General features: G+C 39.9%; 1 protein-coding gene across 1 annotated transcript in view; it reads right to left on the bottom strand.

The window, feature by feature from the left end:
- BCHE (butyrylcholinesterase) overlaps positions 1–21,153 on the bottom strand; it is a 56,835-nt gene that overhangs the window by 25,301 nt on the left and 10,381 nt on the right. The window lies entirely within an intron of this gene.

Raw genomic sequence — 21,153 nt, 5'->3', positions numbered from 1 at the left:
TTGTGAAATTTTTTATTGCAGTTATCGGATTCTGTATAGGAGAATCTTTGTCATCCAGTAGCAACGATAAGTGTGACTAAGGGAAAAAAAAAAGTCAAGCTACTTTATAGAGCCGGTAAAGTTTCCAGCCTACTGTCATCATGCTGGATTCTATCAGTTTCCTTTAGTTGATTAGTGTCTTGGCAACAACGGATAAGAGAAAACATAACATTACTTTTTCAGGCAGCAGGAGTGGTGTAAGTTACTTTGTGGTTTGTTGGACAGGACCCCAGTTGGGCCGTAGCCATATTTCTTTTTATGAATTTCTTCATTAATTTCAGTGAGACACTTTGTTCCACTCCTTATTAAGTAAGATTGATGCCGCAGTCAGCTAAGATAAGATATAAATAGATCACGAACAGGATACAATATTTACATAGTTTTGTGTTAAAATCTGCTGTACTGTAAAATATCAATTACTGAAAGAAAACAGAAATACATTTCCCTACAAATTGACATATAAAGATAGACATAGTAACAGCAAGGCTTATGTATGTATGTGTCCTTAGATTTTATCCATGGAATATAGTGAAATTATAAACATTAAGTGACTCAATTTCTTGTCTATGTTTATTCTGTTGTTTCATAAATAAAGGATTTCAGAGAAATTACATTGTATGTAAGATAGAAGAGGTACATGTTCAGTTTTTCTAAGTGGATCTCGCAGTATAATATTCAGCCTTATGTAAGGACAGTATTATAACTACAAGTCTATGCTATTAGTGGCCAAAATAACACAAAAAAAGTGTGTCTGAATAGTAGCCGAGCTTAAATAATACACTGGTGACATACTGACTAGAGATGAGCGAGTAGTGTTCGATCGAGTAGGTGTTCGATCGAATACTACGGTATTCGAGATACTCGTACTCGATCGAACACTACTAGCTGTTAAAAGTTTAGGTTCGATGCAGAACCAGCATTGATTGGCAGAATGCTATACATTCTGCCAATCAACACTGGTTCTTCTCTTACCTTTCCAAAGTTTTCTCCGCGCTGCGTCCCCGCGTCTTCTTCCGGGTGGAATTCACTCTGCCTAGGCATCCGGCCTAGGCAGAGCCGACTGCGCATGCGCGGGCATGCCTTCGCATGCGCAGTCGGCTCTGCCTAGGCCCCGATGCCTAGGCAGAGTGGATTCCAGCCGGAAATAGACACGGGGACGCTGCGCCAGGAGAAGACTGCATGGAGGATCCAGCCCGACCGTCACTCGTGGACTTGGTAAGTATAATTGTATTGAATGTCGCCTACCCCTGAAACAAGCATTTACCCCCATAGACTATAATGAGGTTCGAAATCCATTCGAACAGTCGAACAGTGTGCGACTGTTCGAATCGGATTTTGAACCTCGGACATTTTAGTGTTCGCTCATCTCTAATACTGACATACTCATAGATTGTAAGCCCTTATGGGCAGGGTCCTCTATCCTACTGTGCCAGTTGGTCACCATTAGTATTATATTTGTTTTGTATATTTTGCGTACCGTATGTAAACCCTCAAATGTAAAGCACCATGGATTAATATAATAATGTAAAGCACCATGGAATTGTATAATAATGTAAAGCACCATGGAATAAATATAATAATGTACAGCACCATGGAAATAATATAATAATGTGCAGCACCATGGAATTAATATAATAATGTACTATGGAATTATATAATAATGTACAGCACCACACCATGGAATTCATATAATAATGTAAAGCACCATTGAATTAATATAATAATGTATAGCACTATGGAATTAATGCTGCTATATAAATAATAATACTGAAGTCTGGTGCTACATGGCACAAAACAGAAGTTTGTTTGGAAAATTCTACTTCTGTAGTTTGAGTCCATTGTGTTCATGAGGGGAGAACTTCATCTCTGTCCCAACTTCCACCAGATAGGACATTGACCAACTGCTGTATATATATATACATATACAGTATACAGCATATTATCAGTCTCCAAATTCAGGTGTAGCTGTAGTGAGGGTTTGCTCTCCTCATCTTGTTTTTGCTTTCTTCCCTTACCCTCACCCTATTCTCTACGAAATTATTTTACTACACTAGTAATTGTATTAACAAGTTTTATTTGCCAATTTATATTTGTTTCATATATTATTATTTATGACCAATGTCTTTTAATCTATTTTATTGTATATCAATAAATACGATCAATGTCTTTTTGTCCTTGAATCTGTTTTTTCTCTTTTAATTATTTGAGGAGATATGTTGTGAAAAATGGATATGTGCATAATTTTTCTTTCTGTTCTGTAAATCACTTTGACATCAGATTTTATACTGGTTTGATCCATATATTTGCTCAATAATACTAGTGCTATTTATTAATAGTAATCATATCATGGCTCATTTCTTATAACGTGTTATACCTCGGTGCTATTATTTTGTACATTTGCCATCAGTCAAGATGATGCTTGTATCCTTTTGTGCATACAAGGCTTGGACAAGGATGGTGGTGTGGTGAATTTGGTACTTAGGCACAGATTTCCTAATAGTTAGGCAGTATAAGCTTAGTCTGAAAATATGCCAGATTTGTCACAATGGCTAATGCTGGATAATAAATGTGACATGAATTGCACTGTTTAGTCTATGTTCATACCACCTTTAGTTGCCTTATTTTGAACTACTACACTATTTTGGTTCATTTTTGGTGATGCATTTAAGCCATACCCCCTTTTTCTGAGTATCTACACCTACATGTCTAGCATGCCGAACTTCAGCCCAAGCTAGACGCCCCAAGATGGGACAAAGATGTGTCACACATTGTGCTAAAAATAATCTTCCATCAGGTCACTGGTCCTTCTCGGAGTAGATGCCGAGAAGGCCTTTGATAGAGTTAGTTGGCCATTTATGTCTGACACCCTCCGCGCCTTTAGTTTCCCACCTAACTTTATTTGTATGGTTTTCTCACTGTATGAACCTCACGCCAAGTTACGCGTTAACGGTACCCTCTCCACACCGTTTAATAAAACAAACAGAACAAGACAGGGCTGTCCCTTATCATCATCATTATTTATACTCACGTTAGAAACACTGCTACAAGCAGCTCAGTTACATCCCCAAATCTCTGGCTTCAAAATAAGGTCTAGGTCATTGCATAATGTGGAATTTGCAGACGATGTCCTGTTTCTTATCTCGGATCCGGTTACAGAACTACCAGCCCTGACGTCATTGATGGAAACATATGGAAGATTGTCAAACTATAAACCCAATATTTCAAAATCAGAGATTCTGATGATCTCCCTCCCAGCTAAAGAGAGAAAGCTTGCGTTCCTCACCATATGTCTGGAAGCGTGACTACATTACTTACCTTGGGATAAGGTTAACTAGCAATCTGCAGAATCTATATGTTGAAAATTTTGTCTCAATTCTCCATGAACTAAAAATCTCCTTACATAGACTTGACATCCCATTCCTTTCATGGTTCGGGAGGCGCAACTTGTTCCAAATGTACATCTTGCCGAAATAGTTATATAAATTTCAGATGCTACCCATTGCCCTACCCTCCTCATACCTGAGGAGTATTAGATCACTCTTCCTGAGATTTATATGGAGAAATAAACCAGCAAGAATATCTTACCAACAACTTATCCGCAGGAAAATCAATGGAGGCATTCAATTACTGGATATTTCGCTATACTATAATGCAAATTTATTGTCAAGATGGCTTTCGCTAGCAGCCCCAGTTGGTGATTCACTTGTTTGAGAGATGGCTGAACAACAACATGGGCACAACCTACTAGCTCATTTATGGTCACCTGACCCAAAATATCTCAGAAGCCCTACTTGTGACATTCTCATGAAAGGACTTGGTGAGACATGGATAAAATGGGGCAACCGGCTACCCTCCCCCCCCCCCCCTCGAGGCTTTGTCCAGCACACCTGACACCAAGATTACTCAAGACCCCGATAAAAGGATATGAGGACTTCTGGGTGAGATTAAAACATCTCTCGATTTCTGAACTTCACAACCTAAATTTTGTGCCGCTGTCACTTACCCAACTACAAGAACATTTGCCTGATACCTCTATCACCCAACTCCATTACAACCACTTCAAGTGGTGTACAGAAACTCTCCCCCAGCGCAAGACTCTATTTCGATCCTTGACAAAATTTGAACAAAAGATAATGACACCCTCCAGAACAGGGAGGAAATTGGCTGTGTGCAAATCAATTTTGACAGAAACCATACCACCTGAAAAACCATTGTTTATCTCTGAGTGGGAAAAATAATTAGATTTACAATTCACAGTTGAAGAAACCTCTAGCATTCTAAAGCACTCTCATGGTTTTTCACAATGTGTGAAATTGCAGGAACCACATTTTAAAGTGGTCTCTAGGTGGTACAGATCCCCTACTTGGATGTTTTCCCACAAACTCGCCGATGATGTCTCATGTGCAGAGAATTACCAGCTCCTCTATTGTTTTGACCCCTTCTATGGTACTTTTGTCGTCTCCTACTCCTGATTACTCACCTAACAGGAAAAATCTCACTACACATTTCCCTCATCCCTCATGAATAGAAGTTCCTTCTATTCCTCATTGGACTGAGAAAGTTTCACAAGTTGCTTGATTTGAAGAACTCCTGAGTTGGCCGAATGGAACACATGACCACTTCTTATGTACCTGGACGCCTTGGTTCAAAGATCAGAATACAACCATCTTTTCTGACTAATTGCTGGATACTAGAAGCACCCCTGTCTTGGAGCAACTTCCTGACCCTTCTTTCCCCCCCCCCCCCACCACACTCCCCCTCACATTCCTTACCTTATTTCTTCCTTCTTTATTTTCTCCTTAAAAACATTGTTATACTTGTTCTAAACTAAAATACTTGATTATTATTTGAACATCCTTGTAACTTCAAACGCTGAGGTTTATGTTCCAACCTAGTTCCAACCTACTGTTCATTGAAGATACCAATGATCTCTAACTATGTTTACTACTGTTTCTTGATTCTGTATAATTGTAAAACTGTATAAAAACTAAATAAAGTAAGAATTTATAACAAAACACATTGCGCTAAAAATGTGCTACAATACTTCAAAGAAGTGCCATGTTTACCACAGTGTCTAGGTGGAACCCCAATAGTAAATCTGGGCCAAAGTGTGTCACTCCCTTAGTGTTCGGTGTTTAATGGAACCTGTTACAGCTGAACGTTTGGCTATAAATATGTGTGTTAAGGCCTGAACAACTGCACGTGGATGGTGCACCATATTTGTTAGACTGCGTTGTAATATTATTATAAGCCTTATTATTATAACCAGATTGACCTTTATATATTCATACTGCTCTGTTATTGAGAATATCATATTCATTGTATTCAAGTATAATAATCGGAGCCCCAGGGGAGGTGAGAGAAAATAATAAACAGTTTTACTCACCTCTCTGGGATCTGATGTTAATCCTAGCCGGTTTCAGGCCAATATGGTAATATCCCAAACATCACGTGGTCTGGGATATTACCATATAGGCCCAAAGCCTGTGGTAGTAGTAATAGCTTGTTACTGCTAACACAGGGTTTGGGCCAGTATGGCAACAGGCTGCTACTGCTACCATAATGCTTTGGGCCTGTATGATAATGCCCCAGCACAGTCTTTGGGCCAGTATGGCAACAGGCTGCTACTGCTACCATAAGGCTTTGGGCCTGTATGACAATGCCCCAGCACAGTCTTTGGGCCTGTATGGCAACAGGCTGCTACTGCTACCATAAGGCTTTGGGCCTGTATGATAATGCCCCAGACGTCTGAGGCATTATCATACAGGCCCAAAGCCTTATGGTAGCAGTAGCAGCCTGTTGCCATATAGGCCTAAAGCCTGTGCTAGCAGTAACAGGCTATTACTACTACCACAGGCTTTGGGCCTATATGGTAATATCCCAGAACACGTGACATCTGGGATATTACCATATAGGCCTGAAGCCGGCTAGGAATGAGATGAGCACAAACAGAATGTCATGCATTTCCCCCCTTGGCTTATACTCGAGTCAATAAGTTTTCCCCGTTTTTTTTGTGGTAAAATTAGGGGGGTCGGCTTATATTCGGGTTGACTTATACTCGAGTATATATGGTATATGATCTAACAAGAAAATACTAGTAATTGGTATCAGGATGGAACTGTGATTAATATATATCAGCCACTTCATATTGCATTGTGATTTTTGTTTGGCTTTTCACTTGTCAGGTCAGTGGATTTTTTTTCCCGTCAATAGTTATAGTAGTATTAATTGCTCTTCTGTTCTTACAACTTTTACAGCCTGGTCTTTTTTTATACTTACGATCCGTTCAGATTTCCTGTTGTCCTTGCTTACCCTATGTCATATTTGCACCTCTGTAAGCAACTAACACTTGTTCCAGACTAGACTCTTACCTTGTAATCTATTCTGTATACAATCGGCAAGACCTTGGCTTGGTCTGTTTAAAGCTACTGCAAGTGTCAGATCAATTTAATGTATATTGACTTTGTTATAAGCTATTTGGTCATTTAGAACGGCCTCCATTATTTCTCTTTTTTACTTTCTTACTGGAACTTAGAGCCCCTAAACAAGCAGAACATATAGGACATACAGGCTTCAGATGATTTTAGTTTTTATTTTCGTCATTTAGGTACAATATTGAGACCTGTCCTCCTTTTCTATTAAACTGAACTTTGATAAAGATACTGTATATGGTTCTACAGTGATATAAGGTCGAATCAGTAGAGTTACCAAAAGACTGAGTATTACAGCAGTTATACCAAAACTAACATGAATGTGAATCCTAACCATTTGAGACTGGCCCTTTAAAAATATCATAGGTTACATAAGTTTTTTTTTTTACTCTTGGAGAAATATAGTGATTAGAGATGAGCTAACACTAAAATGTTTGGGGTTCGAAATCCGTTTCGAACAGCCGCAAACTGTTCGACTGTTCGAACGGGTTTTGAACCCCATTATAGTCTATGGGGGGAAATGCTTGTTTCAGGGGTACGCAACATTCGATCAAATTCTACTTACCAAGTCTATGAGTGAGGATCGGGCTGAATTCTTCTCCCTGCGCAGTGTCCCCACGTCCTCCACTACAAGCGGACATGCGCAGTTGCCTCTGCCCAGGCCTGATGCCTGGCAGAGTGAATTCAGAGCCAGAAAAGGACGCGGAACGCTGCGCAGGGAGAAGACTTCTAAAGGTAAGAGAAGAGCCAGCGTTGATTAGCAATGTATAGCATTCTCCCAATCAACGCTGGTTCTGCATCGAATCTTAACTTCGAACAGCTAGTAGTTCTCGATCGAGTACGAGTATTTCGAATACCGTAGTATTCGATCGAACACCTACTCGATCGACTACTACTCGCTCATCTCTAATAGGGATTATTGGTTCTGTTTTGCTAGGAATTTTGTTTTATAACGATGTCAGTTTATATTGCGTTAGTCAGGTGGGGGAGGGGTGTAATCTATTGAGAGAATATTAGCAGCTAATTGGATTGAGATGATTCCTTTATTGGTAAACTGTTATTCAGAAATGCAAGCTGTCAAGTCAATTCAAGCCTCTCTATGTGGAATGCACGTAGTAGGATCTGAGCTAATCTCAGCTGCTAGTACATCCAAAATGTATTTTTAGCATTAACTCTAAAACCAATATTTAGTGAATGGTTGCCAATATCTTCTTAATACATTTCACTCTCATGTTTGTGTAAATTTATCACACAGTTACATTTACTAGCATATTATTTAAATATATATTATCTATTCAGATATGATTAAACTTAGATCTCCAGTTTAGTTAACTAGTGTCATTTCTCATGAAGCCAACTCAGCACAATATCATGATATACACACCGAGGGTACTGTTACATATAGTTTTTACATGGTTTTTTTAAGCGCATTTTGGTGGTTTTAGAATTTTTCTATTGGCATTTTTATTCATAAGGCATTTTTACAGTGTTTTAGGTGTTTTTTCCTATGTAGAATTCATAGGAAAATCCCTGAAACAAACACCAGACCCAGAGCATATTTTTTTAAAAATTCCACCAAAGAGGCAAAAATAAGCCATGAAATGTTAAAAAAAAAAAAAAAAAGACTCGTGTGTCTCGGGATTTCAGGTTTTACTACTGAATAACATGTAACATCTGACTCTGGTGTTTTATAGATCTTTATAAAATTGCATTTTTGACTTGAAAAAGCGTCAGGTTAGACGCGAAACAGCTGTTGCCATTTTTTGTGCCGATAATGTTTCTTCTCCCTCCCTGTAATATTATTTTTATCCGCATTCAATAAAGGATTTTGTTTTTACCTATGAGAAGTGTCATCTACCGACTATTGAATGGTGAGTGCCCACCCCGACTTTTTTCTATTTTTTCTGTTATCGCCAATAGTGTCCCCTTCACACACAGTATTATCCCCAATTGTGTCCCCTGCACACACAGTATTATCCCCAATAGTGTCCCCTGCACACACAGTATTAACCCCTATAGTTTCCAATGCACACAGTATTATCCCCCATAGTGTCCCCATATGTCCCACTGTGGACACCTATAAACAATTATTATACTCTGGGGTCTGAAAAGACCCCAGAGTATAATAATCGGAGGGAAGGGGGAATAAAAACATCAGAAACAGTTGCTTACCTGTTCCTGTCGGCCGTCGCTCTTGTCCTGCTTTAATGACGTCGGACCACACATGACCCGGGAAGCAGGCCTGGGTCATGTGACGTCAGAGACGTCAGACACGAATGATGGAGGCCTGACAGGATCGTGGAGAGGTAAGTAACACTGTTTTTTATGTTTCTTACCTCTCCCCGGCCTCCGATCATTATACTCGGGGGTCTGCAAAGACCCCCGAGTACAATGATAGTGTTTGTGGGGCCCGCGGTTCACTTACCGATCCCAGCCCAGCCAGGATCGGCAAGTGAATAGGGCCCATAACGGCCTATTGAAAAATAAATAAATAACTAAAACGCAGCGATAGCGGCTGTCACCGGGCCCCATAATGGCCCGGGCCCTGTGGCAGCCGCCTCCGCTGCCTCTACGGTAGTTACGCCACTGGGTTAGCGTCATATCAAGACATCATTATCATCATGCACTTTATATCAGAACAACTATGTCTGGAAACTATGCAGTATCATCCATTGTGGCAAGACTAGTACACAGACCATCTCTTTTCTCATTGTTCACATTGTGAAGGCATTTGGCAGCCTCCCTTGGCCTTACCTGACCTAGGTGCTCCAAGCCGAAGGTATGACAGGACAGCCCCATCAGGCCAAATGGCCTCCTTATTCAAATTCAGTAGTATTTTTGATGTTTCTAACTAACTCTCCATCTCTTATTGTCATATGCTATGCAAATCAGCAAGGATGTCCACTATTGAAACTATTGGCGGCTGAACCTATAGCAACTGCAATACATTCTAACTAAACTATTTTACCTCCATATCTGAAATCCTCTATTGCAGTGTCACAAATGCAAATTTTCTCCATTCCCTTTCTCTTGCAGGCAGGTCCATCTATCCCACCATTCCAGTGTTAGTATTCTACTTGTTTTGTGTATTTTCAGTATTGTATGTAAACCCTCAAATGTACAGCCCTATGGAAATAATGGTGCTCAATAGATAAATAAATAATTATAATATTTCCCTAGATACCTTCAAATGGAATTATGCACCTCTCTTGCCAAAACTAATGAGAGACTTGGAAGTATGGTGGTGCCCAATGCTGTACTGGAAAGGTCAGATCTACATGGTCAAAATGATAACATTACCAAGGATCTTCTATTATCTCTGTATATTACCATTGCCCAACACCTCTTTGACTCTTTGATATGTACAGGCAAGCCTACGGCCACACCACCCTGAACACGCCCGATCTTGTCTGATATGTACAGGCAAACGACTGCATATTGCTAGAACTACTATGTATTACTATAAATGGATAGTTGGACCCCCTATAACCTATATAAGTGCTATATTACAGTTAAACTCTCACGTCTGTTCCATCTGTAGTAATACAAACCCACCATAGGGGGTCTTGTTGTATTCATCCCATTTAGTGCCTATATCTGTCCAAGTACTCCTGTGGTCCTCAAACCTGTCCACAGCCCTTTTACATACTTCAACCAAAATAACCTTTTATATACTATAGTTGAAGAGACAGGCTAGATTTATGGACAAGTTACAGAGGTCTGTAAAACCTCTGCTACCAATACTTTCTACTCCAATTTCCTTTATAAAATTACCTCATTACCTCATACCTTTGGTAAACTCATACATGGCTCAGAATCTTTAAAATCATTTATTATAATAAAAAGTTTTGTAAACCATGTTAATATATAAGAAGTTGATCACTAAACCTCACCTGTTCTGAGACCCTCAAAGTCAACATTTAGAAACATTTTTCCATTTTTTGACCCAACCAGTCAGAGAGAGGGACGCAAAATATGCTGGAAACTGGTTTATTTAAAAGAAACAGGAAAATAAATAAACCTTGACTTCAGGCACAAAATGAGCAAAACAAAATACAGCCTTAACTTCAGGCAAAACAGTAAAAAACAAAATCCTGCTCATCTCAGCAACTAACTAAACAGTAATAATAAACTAACTATAGGTGTGGCTTATTACCAGCCACAGGAACAAACCAAAAGGCACAACACAGTCTCACTGGACTCAGAGTTACAGGACAACCCCAGATGTCTCCTCTCACTCCCTGGATCTGCCCTGAAGTGCAGGAACTGCAGCCTTTTCTGGCCAAATAATAAGCCTAGGATCCACGCCTGAGGCCTACTCAAGACCCACACTGGACCACACATGTGTTAAAAATCGTCAGGACTTATAGCAAGTTTCCAGTCCTTTGCCTGTCAGCTTCTACAACAAAATTGGACTTTATACCAGGTTGGAAATCAGATTTAGGGACCACACTTACACAAGAACAATGGAAAGATTGCTGCACTATTATTAGAAAAAACAGCAGAGCCATATGAGGACTTAACGTTTACAGAATAAATTGTAAGCCCTCGCGGGCAGGGCCCTCTACCCCACTGTGCCAGTCTGTCATTGTTAGTATTATATCTACCTGTATATTCTGTGTATTGTATGTAACCCCCAAATTGTAAGTAACCCCCAAATGTAAAGCACCATGGAATTAATGGTGCTATATAAATAAATAAATAATAATAATAATAATAATAATAATAATAATAATAATAATGCCATTTAACCCCTTAGAGACACAGCCCAAAAGTGACTTAAGGACCAGGCCTCTTTTTTCAAAACTGACATGTGTCACTTTAAATGGCAATAGCTTTGAGACGCTTTAACTTACACAAGTGATTCTGAGATTGTTTTTTTGTGACATATTGTACTTCATGTCAGTAGAAAATTTTTGTCGATATTTTTGCCTTTGATTATGAAAAAATAGGAAATTTGATGAAAATTTGGAAAAAAGTGCAGTTTTCAAACTTTGAAATTGCAAGCCTTTCAAATGGAAAGCCATACTACCCAAATTTTTTGATAAATATAATTAACCATGTCTCTGATTTATGTAGAAGTCAAATTTTAATCACCCTTTCATTTTTTTCAGATATTATAAGGCTTACAAGTCAAGCAGTGATTTTCCAAATTTTCAAGAAAATTTCCAAAACACATTTTTCAAGGGACCAGTTCAGTTTTGAAGGGAACTTGAGAGGCCTCTCTTGTAAAAACCCCCATAAGTCACCCCATTCTCAAAACTGCACTCCTGAAAGAATCCAAAACAGCAGTTAGAAAGTTTCTTAACCCTTTCAGCATTTCACAGCAATTAAAACAAAATGGAGGTCAAATTTACATTTTTCAATTTCTATCACTAATATATTCATTTAGCCCTAGAATTTGCACATTTACTAAGGGTTAAAGGAGAAATTGCACCCCACATTTTGTTACGCAATTTCTCCCGAACACAGCAATACCCCATATGTGCTGGTACCCTAATGTACGGGCACACGGTCGCTCTCAGAACGGATGGAGCGCTAATTGGATTTTCTAGGCCAGATTTTGCTAAAATAGATTGCAGGCACCATGTTCCTTCTGCAGAGCCCCCAAGGTGCCAAAACAGTGGAAACCCCCAAAATGTGACCCCATTTTGGAAACTAGACCCCTCAAGGAATTTATCAAGGGGTATAGTGAGCACTTTGACCCTACAGGAGTGTAACAGAATTGGCCCAACAAAAGGAAAAGTGACATTTTTTGCTATAAAATGTAGCTTTAACCCCAAATTATGCATTTCCACAAGGGGTTAAAAGAGAAAATGCACCCCACAAGTTGTCAAGCATTTTCTCCCAAAAACAGGAATGCCCCACATGTGGATGTAAAGTGATCTATGGGCACGCTGTAAGGTCCAGAGCGGAAGGAGCGCTATTGGGATTTTGGAGGGCAAATTTAGCTTGAGTTTGTACAAGGCACCATGTTGCATTTGGAGAGCCCCTGAAGTGCCAGAACAGTAGAAACCCCCCCAAAATGACCCCATTTTGGAAACTAGACCCCTCAAGGAATTTATCAAGGGGTATAGTGAGCACTTGAACCCTACAGGTGCTTCACAGATTTTTTTACCATTGAGAAGTGAAAATGAAAAATTACTTTTTTTATAATAAAATGTCACTGTAGCCCCAAATTTTTCATCTTCACGAGGGGTTAAAGGAGAAATTGCACCCCACATTTTGTTACGCAATTTCTCCCGAACACGGCAATACCCCATATGTGCTGGTACCCTAATGTACGGGCACACGGTCGCTCTCAGAACGGATGGAGCGCTAATTGGATTTTGTAGGCCAGATTTTGCTAAAATAGATTGCAGGCACCATGTTCCTTTTGCAGAGCCCCCAAGGTGCCAAAACAGTGGAAACCCCCAAAATGTGACCCCATTTTGGAAACTAGACCCCTCAAGGAATTTATCAAGGGGTATACTGAGCACTTTGACCCTACAGGAGTGTAACAGAATTGGCCCAACAAAAGGAAAAGTGACATTTTTTGCTATAAAATGTAGCTTTAACCCCAAATTATGCATTTCCACAAGGGGTTAAAAGAGAAAATGCACCCCACAAGTTGTCAAGCATTTTCTCCCAAAAACAGGAATGCCCCACATGTGGATGTAAAGTGATCTATGGGCACGCTGTAAGGTCCAGAGCGGAAGGAGTGCTATTGGGATTTTGGAGGGCAAATTTAGCTTGAGTTTGTACAAGGCACCATGTTGCATTTGGAGAGCCCCTGAAGTGCCAGAACAGTAGAAACCCCCCCAAAATGACCCCATTTTGGAAACTAGACCCCTCAAGGAATTTATCAAGGGGTATAGTGAGCACTTGAACCCTACAGGTGCTTCACAGATTTTTTTACCATTGAGAAGTGAAAATGAAAAATTACTTTTTTTATAATAAAATGTCACTGTAGCCCCAAATTTTTCATCTTCACGAGGGGTTAAAGGAGAAATTGCACCCCACATTTTGTTACGCAATTTCTCCCGAACACGGCAATACCCCATATGTGCTGGTACCCTAATGTACGGGCACACGGTCGCTCTCAGAACGGATGGAGCGCTAATTGGATTTTGTAGGCCAGATTTTGCTAAAATAGATTGCAGGCACCATGTTCCTTTTGCAGAGCCCCCAAGGTGCCAAAACAGTGGAAACCCCCAAAATGTGACCCCATTTTGGAAACTAGACCCCTCAAGGAATTTATCAAGGGGTATAGTGAGCACTTTGACCCTACAGGAGTGTAACAGAATTGGCCCAACAAAAGGAAAAGTGACATTTTTTGCTATAAAATGTAGCTTTAACCCCAAATTATGCATTTCCACAAGGGGTTAAAAGAGAAAATGCACCCCACAAGTTGTCAAGCATTTTCTCCCAAAAACAGGAATGCCCCACATGTGGATGTAAAGTGATCTATGGGCACGCTGTAAGGTCCAGAGCGGAAGGAGCGCTATTGGGATTTTGGAGGGCAAATTTAGCTTGAGTTTGTACAAGGCACCATGTTGCATTTGGAGAGCCCCTGAAGTGCCAGAACAGTAGAAACCCCCCCAAAATGACCCCATTTTGGAAACTAGACCCCTCAAGGAATTTATCAAGGGGTATAGTGAGCACTTGAACCCTACAGGTGCTTCACAGATTTTTTTACCATTGAGAAGTGAAAATGAAAAATTACTTTTTTTATAATAAAATGTCACTGTAGCCCCAAATTTTTCATCTTCACGAGGGGTTAAAGGAGAAATTGCACCCCACATTTTGTTACGCAATTTCTCCCGAACACGGCAATACCCCATATGTGCTGGTACCCTAATGTACGGGCACACGGTCGCTCTCAGAACGGATGGAGCGCTAATTGGATTTTGTAGGCCAGATTTTGCTAAAATAGATTGCAGGCACCATGTTCCTTTTGCAGAGCCCCCAAGGTGCCAAAACAGTGGAAACCTCCAAAATGTGACCCCATTTTGGAAACTAGACCCCTCAAGGAATTTATCAAGGGGTATAGTGAGCACTTTGACCCTACAGGAGTGTAACAGAATTGGCCCAACAAAAGGAAAAGTGACATTTTTTTGCTATAAAATGTAGCTTTAACCCCAAATTATGCATTTCCACAAGGGGTTAAAAGAGAAAATGCACCCCACAAATTGTCAAGCATTTTCTCCCAACTACAGAAATGCCCCACATGTGGACGTAAAGTGATGTATGGTCACACAGTGGGATAGAACAATTGTTGGAGGGTAGATTTGGCTGAAATTGGTTTTAGTTACCATGTCACATTTGTAGAGGCCTTGAAGTGCCAAAACAGTGGAAACCCCCAAAATGTGACCCCATTTTGGAAACTAGACCCCTTGACTTCAGTGACGTTAGTGTTAAATTACACCTCTTAAAAAATTTACCAAGAAGTATAGCAAACATTTGGATGCAGCTTGTATGGCAATAATTTATTATCCAGAAATTACTGCATAACCGGATGAAAGTAATTGTGTGCAGAGTATGTGATGGTATAAGGAGGCGATATTCCATGGAAAATAAATTCTAAAATTAATATTCCATGGAAGTGTTCCATGGTACAATCTAAAGCACTCCTTCATGCACAGGCCAGGTTTATCAGGGCAGGTGTCACACTGATAAATGGTGTCTCTCCTTATTCCTCTTTTGTAACACACTCTGCATCTTTTCTGAGTTTTCCCTTTTTTAGCAGTTTGAGGGACTTCACCGGGAAAATGTTGCCCTGGTACAATACGGGAACCATGAGTTTCAGAAGTACTGGGGCCTGGCACTTCTAGGTCCCCAAATATCAGGGACTTGATAATTGCCTCCTGAAACTCAAGGAAAGTTCCTGTGTGGCCTGCACATCGTGATAGCACGTAAGAGTTATACAATGCCATCTGAACCATGTGCACGACCAGCTTTTTGTACCACACTCTTGTTTTTCGCATGGCACTGTAGGGCTTTAGGACTTGATCAGATAGATCAGCCCCTCCCATGTACCTATTGTATGCCAGGATGCAGTCTGGCTTGGAGACAGTGGTACTGGTGCCACGCAGAGGGACAGAGGTGCTGCCGCTGCCATTAGCTGTGGTCAGTACAAGGACATCCCTCTTGTCCCTATACTTGACCAGCAGCATATTCTCATTGCAGACGGCACTACTCTCACCCTTTCTGAGGCGCTGCTCAATATGTGCCCTAGGGAGGCCTCTTTGATTTCTGCGCACAGTCCCACAAGCTGCAGTTCCTCTAGAACTCAGGGACCTAAAGAGTGGGATGCTGGTGTAAAAGTTATCCACATAGAGGTGATAACCCTTGTCCAGCAGTGGGTGCATCAAATCCCACACAATTTTCCCACTAACTCCTAGGATTGGGGGGCAGTCTGGGGGCTCAATCCTTGTGTCCCTTCCTTCATACACCCTAAATTTATAAGTGTATCCTGAACTGCTCTCACATAGCTTATACATTTTAATGCCATACCGTGCCCGCTTACTGGGCAAGTATTGGCGGAATTTTAGCCTCCCTTTGAAACTGATCAGAGACTCATCAATTGCAATGTTCTGATCAGGGATGTAGGACTCTGCAAATTTGGAACTAAAGTGGTCAATGACTGGCCTAACTTTGTATAAGCGGTCAAAATTTGGGGCATCTTGGGGCGGGCACTGGGAATTATCATTATAATGAATGAACTTTAGGATACTTTCAAACCGCTTCCTGGACATAGCCATTCGATAGATTGGAGTGTTGTGCAAGACGTCTGTACTCCAATACTGACGAATTTTAGGTTTTTTCACTATGCCCATATGCAGAATAAGACCCCAGAAAATCTTCATTTCTGCTGCATTTACTGGGGTCCAGTTCTGTGGCCTGGCATAGGAAGAGGTGGCATTTTGTTCCAAAAATTGTTCAGCGTACAAATTCGTTTGGGCCACCATAAGATCTACAAACTCATCAGAGAAAAAGATTTTGAAAAAGTCATTTTCTCTGAAGCCCTCAGTCTCAATTTGTATTCCTGACCGGGCAACAAAGTCAGGAAGCTGAGGCTCATAATTTTCTGGGGGTGGGGTCCACATGGGCTCTACAGGTGGGGCAACTAACTCAGCAATTGTTCTGGGGTGCCTCCTTTGGGGTTGCTCATCACTGGAGGAGGAGGAGGAGGAAGAAGAGGAAAAATAAAGGAATGGGGCATTTTCCTCTTCTCCCTCGCTGGCGGTATCAGTGTCAGAGGCCAGTATGGCGTACGCCTCTTCTACTGAAAACCTTCTTTGGGATGATTGGGACATTTTTGTGTGTGTGTGGTGTTTTACTTGAGTATATAAAACTTTATTTCTTGAAACTTTATTTCTTGAAACTTTATTTCTTTGAAACTTTATTTCTTTGAAACTTTTTCAGTGTGGGGTGTGTGTTGTGCTTTAACACGTGTATTTTATGTAAAAAAAAAAACAAAAAAAAAACCTTCCCTTCTATCAAAAATGGAGCTATATATAGATTGAAAAAAAACTGAGCCAAAAATCACAAATGTGACCAATAACGTATATTTTATTACTGGTCAATTTGCGGTGGCGAGTTTTACAAAAAAAAAAAGCTTGTGCACAAACAAAATTCTCTTTTCTACCTACTAGAAAAAAAAACTGAGCCAAAAATCACAAATGTGACCAATAACGTATATTTTATTACTGGTCAATTTGCGGTGGCGAGTTTTACAAAAAAAAAAGCTTGTGCACAAACAAAATTCTCTTTTCTACCTACTAGAAAAAAAAACTGAGCCAAAAATCACAAATGTGACCAATAACGTATATTTTATTACTGGTCAATTTGCGGTGGCGAGTTTTACAAAAAAAAAAGCTTGTGCACAAACAAAATTCTCTTTTCTACCTACTAGAAAAAAAAACTGAGCCAAAAATCACAAATGTGACCAATAACGTATATTTTATTACTGGTCAATTTGCGGTGGCGAGTTTTACAAAAAAAAAAGCTTGTGCACAAACAAAATTCTCTTTTCTACCTACTAGAAAAAAAAACTGAACCAAAAATCACAAATGTGACCAATAACGTATATTTTATTACTGGTCAATTTGCGGTGGCGAGTTTTACAAAAAAAAAAGCTTGTGCACAAACAAAATTCTCTTTTCTACCTACTAGAAAAAAAAACTGAGCCAAAAATCACAAATGTGACCAATAACGTATATTTTATTACTGGTCAATTTGCGGTGGCGAGTTTTACAAAAAAAAAAGCTTGTGCACAAACAAAATTCTCTTTTCTACCTACTAGAAAAAAAAACTGAGCCAAAAATCACAAATGTGACCAATAACGTATATTTTATTACTGGTCAATTTGCGGTGGCGAGTTTTACAAAAAAAAAAAGCTTGTGCACAAACAAAATTCTCTTTTCTATCTACTAGAAAAAAAAACTGAGCCAAAAATCACAAATGTGACCAATAACGTATATTTTATTACTGGTCAATTTGCGGTGGCGAGTTTTACAAAAAAAAAAGCTTGTGCACAAACAAAATTCTCTTTTCTACCTACTAGAAAAAAAAACTGAGCCAAAAATCACAAATGTGACCAATAACGTATATTTTATTACTGGTCAATTTGCGGTGGCGAGTTTTACAAAAAAAAAAGCTTGTGCACAAACAAAATTCTCTTTTCTACCTACTAGAAAAAAAAACTGAACCAAAAATCACAAATGTGACCAATAACGTATATTTTATTACTGGTCAATTTGCGGTGGCGAGTTTTACAAAAAAAAAAGCTTGTGCACAAACAAAATTCTCTTTTCTACCTACTAGAAAAAAAAACTGAGCCAAAAATCACAAATGTGACCAATAACGTATATTTTATTACTGGTCAATTTGCGGTGGCGAGTTTTACAAAAAAAAAAGCTTGTGCACAAACAAAAAAAAAAAGAAAAGGAAAAAAAAATGCAAAAATGCAAAAAAACCTAACAAAAAAAAAAAAAAAAATTTGGAGAAATGCCAAAAAGAGCTTTCTCAAAAAGGGGAGGGAAGTGAGTCTCTTTTCTGCACAGAATGCAGAGTTTAGGACCCAGAAGCTGGAGGAGCCAGACAGCCTCAGATGCCTCGGTCAGGAAAGGGTGGAGAGGAGATGGGAGGGGGGACGGGAGACGGCAGAGGGGAGAGATGGGCAGTAGAGGGCTGGCTGGGAGAGGACCTAGGACGTCTGGCAGAATCTGATCGAGGTATGACGCAGCGGTAACGCAGCAATCTCACGCACAGGGCTCACAGGGCAGCACGGGTTCTGCTCTGCTCGCAATTCCCAGAGGGAGTGATGTAAGCAGAGCAGTGCCCGAAGTTTACACTGCCCTGCACGCCATTGATTGGTCAATCTGCCATGATGCTGGCAGATTGACCAATTAAAACATCTGGAGGGGGTCACACCACTGTACGCCCCCCAAACACTCGACAGGGATTGGTGCAAGGTGTAGCTCCAATCACTGTCACTTTTGTACCGATCTGTCGGCACAGATCATTGGATCTGTGCCGGCAAGCTGCAATTGGACATTGCGGAGCAATCGTCCAATTGCAGCGATCCACGTGGCAGGGAGGGGGTTAAATCTTCCGATTCATGTAAAGAAAGTTGTCTGCTGTCATGGACAGCAGCAACCTTCTTACAGTTTCCGTGTCTTGAGACACGGAGGCTGTTTATAACCATGACGTATTATTACTTCATGGTGCGCGAAGTACCTCGCGTCCATGACGTAATAGTACGTCAAAGGTCGCTAAGGGGTTAATATTCCATACAATATAAAAAAAATTCCAAGTGGGGTAGACTTGGAGAAAAACTGTGTTTGTATGACTTACTTACAGGCTTCATTTTAACTACGTTCACTGTGCAACCAAAATGACATGTCACCTATATTTTATAGGCTGGTACTATTCCATTGAAACCAAATTTAAGGGGGTTTACTTTGCTAAAAATATTGAAGACCTATCCTGTGGACAAGCCATAAATATCAGATTAGCGGAGATACTGGGTGTCATACCCCTGGCACACCCACTGTTCAGCTGTTTTTAGCATCTCATACATAAAGAATGAAGCAGGAGGCACAGCTCCATTCTCTGGGCAGTGGCTGAACCAGGGATAGGTCATCAATAAATTTAGCTCAGTAAATCCCTTTAATCCTTTCCCGCTGTGCACTGTACTATTACATTGCGCTGAGCATATAGTTAACATTCAGCGCCATAATACTGTAGTGCAGCGCTGTAATGCTGCGGGCACAGGCGCTGTCTCTGCAATATTACTTCCAGCACATTACACAGCCGAGGCACGGGACTAGTTATGGGGATCAGAAAATTCTCTGACTCCAGCGGATTAACCCCTTGGATGCCGGGATCAAAAGTGTTCACGGCATCTGGGGTTCCTAGAGCAATATCACCTTCTCCTGCCTTCCTCTGATACTCCACAATGAGATCACAGGGTCTGAGGGGTTGCCATGACAACTGGGAGGACAAGCAATAGCCTCGTGTCTGCCGTTCTCTAGAACACATAAGGAGCCTATGTGCAAAGTGCTGTAATATTATTTACTGCAGTACATTGCGCTGGGGATCAGAGATCCTAAGTTCAGTCCCCTGTGGGACAGGTAAAAAAAAATCAAAAAAAAATAAATCAGAAATTTAAAAATAAAGTGTAAACAAATAAGAAAAAGTTCAAAAAACCTTTTAATTAAAAAAAAAAAAACATTAGTGTAACCAAAGAATAACTAAACATATTAGGTATGCCCAGATGCATGTAAGTTGGCACTAAAAAAATAGTGTTATTTATCCAGTATAGTGAATGCAGAAAAAAATTACACTGCAAAGCGCAAATCACCATATTTTTGATCACATCATTTTCCCCCAAAAAAATAGCAATTAAAAGTGATCAAAAAGTCATACCTGCCAAAATTTAGCATCAATAAAAATGATAACTTGCCCCACAAATAAAAAGCCCTTACATGTCTCTGTCAACAAAATAGTAAGAAAGTTATAGGCAACAGAATATGGAGACCCCAGGAAAATTCTTCATATTTAAAAAGTGATGTTTTATTTGTAGGGGTGGTAAAACATAATAACAGGGAGTCGGAAGTCTGATTAAAAAAAAAAAAAAGTTATCATTACGTACTAAATATTTATCCATTTTTTCCGTACTATAAATTATTTATGCCTCTCAGTTAACAGAATAAAAAAATGTTATTTTTGGTCACATTGACTAAAACAAAATGGTATAAAAATGATCATAAAGTGTATGAATGAAACCTACAAGAGCATTACAAAAAACATTACAAAAATTAACCAACGTATTCTAACATCAGATCTATCCACACTGGTCTATGCCTTCATAACCTCATATCTGAACTACTGTATATATAGGCCTTCCAGAGAAGGAAATACATCGCCATCAGCTATTCCAAAATGCTGCAGCAAGGTTAATGACCAGACAACCCCCAACATGATCCCATAACCCCATCCTCTGTTTACTGCACCACAGTACTGCACTTTAAGTCCATTGAGAGAACAGCACATTGCAAATGTTAGTTGGAATTCTGCTCTTGTTGGAAATAAAAGTCTGTGCAAAACATACAAAATAAATCTAGTAAAGGTATTCCTATAAATTTTCATCATCAGAAAGGTTTTTATAATGAATTGTTTCATAAACAATTATTAT

The sequence above is a fragment of the Leptodactylus fuscus genome, chromosome 3, assembly GCF_031893055.1.
Source record: "Leptodactylus fuscus isolate aLepFus1 chromosome 3, aLepFus1.hap2, whole genome shotgun sequence".
NCBI lineage: Eukaryota > Metazoa > Chordata > Amphibia > Anura > Leptodactylidae > Leptodactylus > Leptodactylus fuscus.
This window is presented reverse-complemented; position numbering and strand designations above follow the sequence as displayed.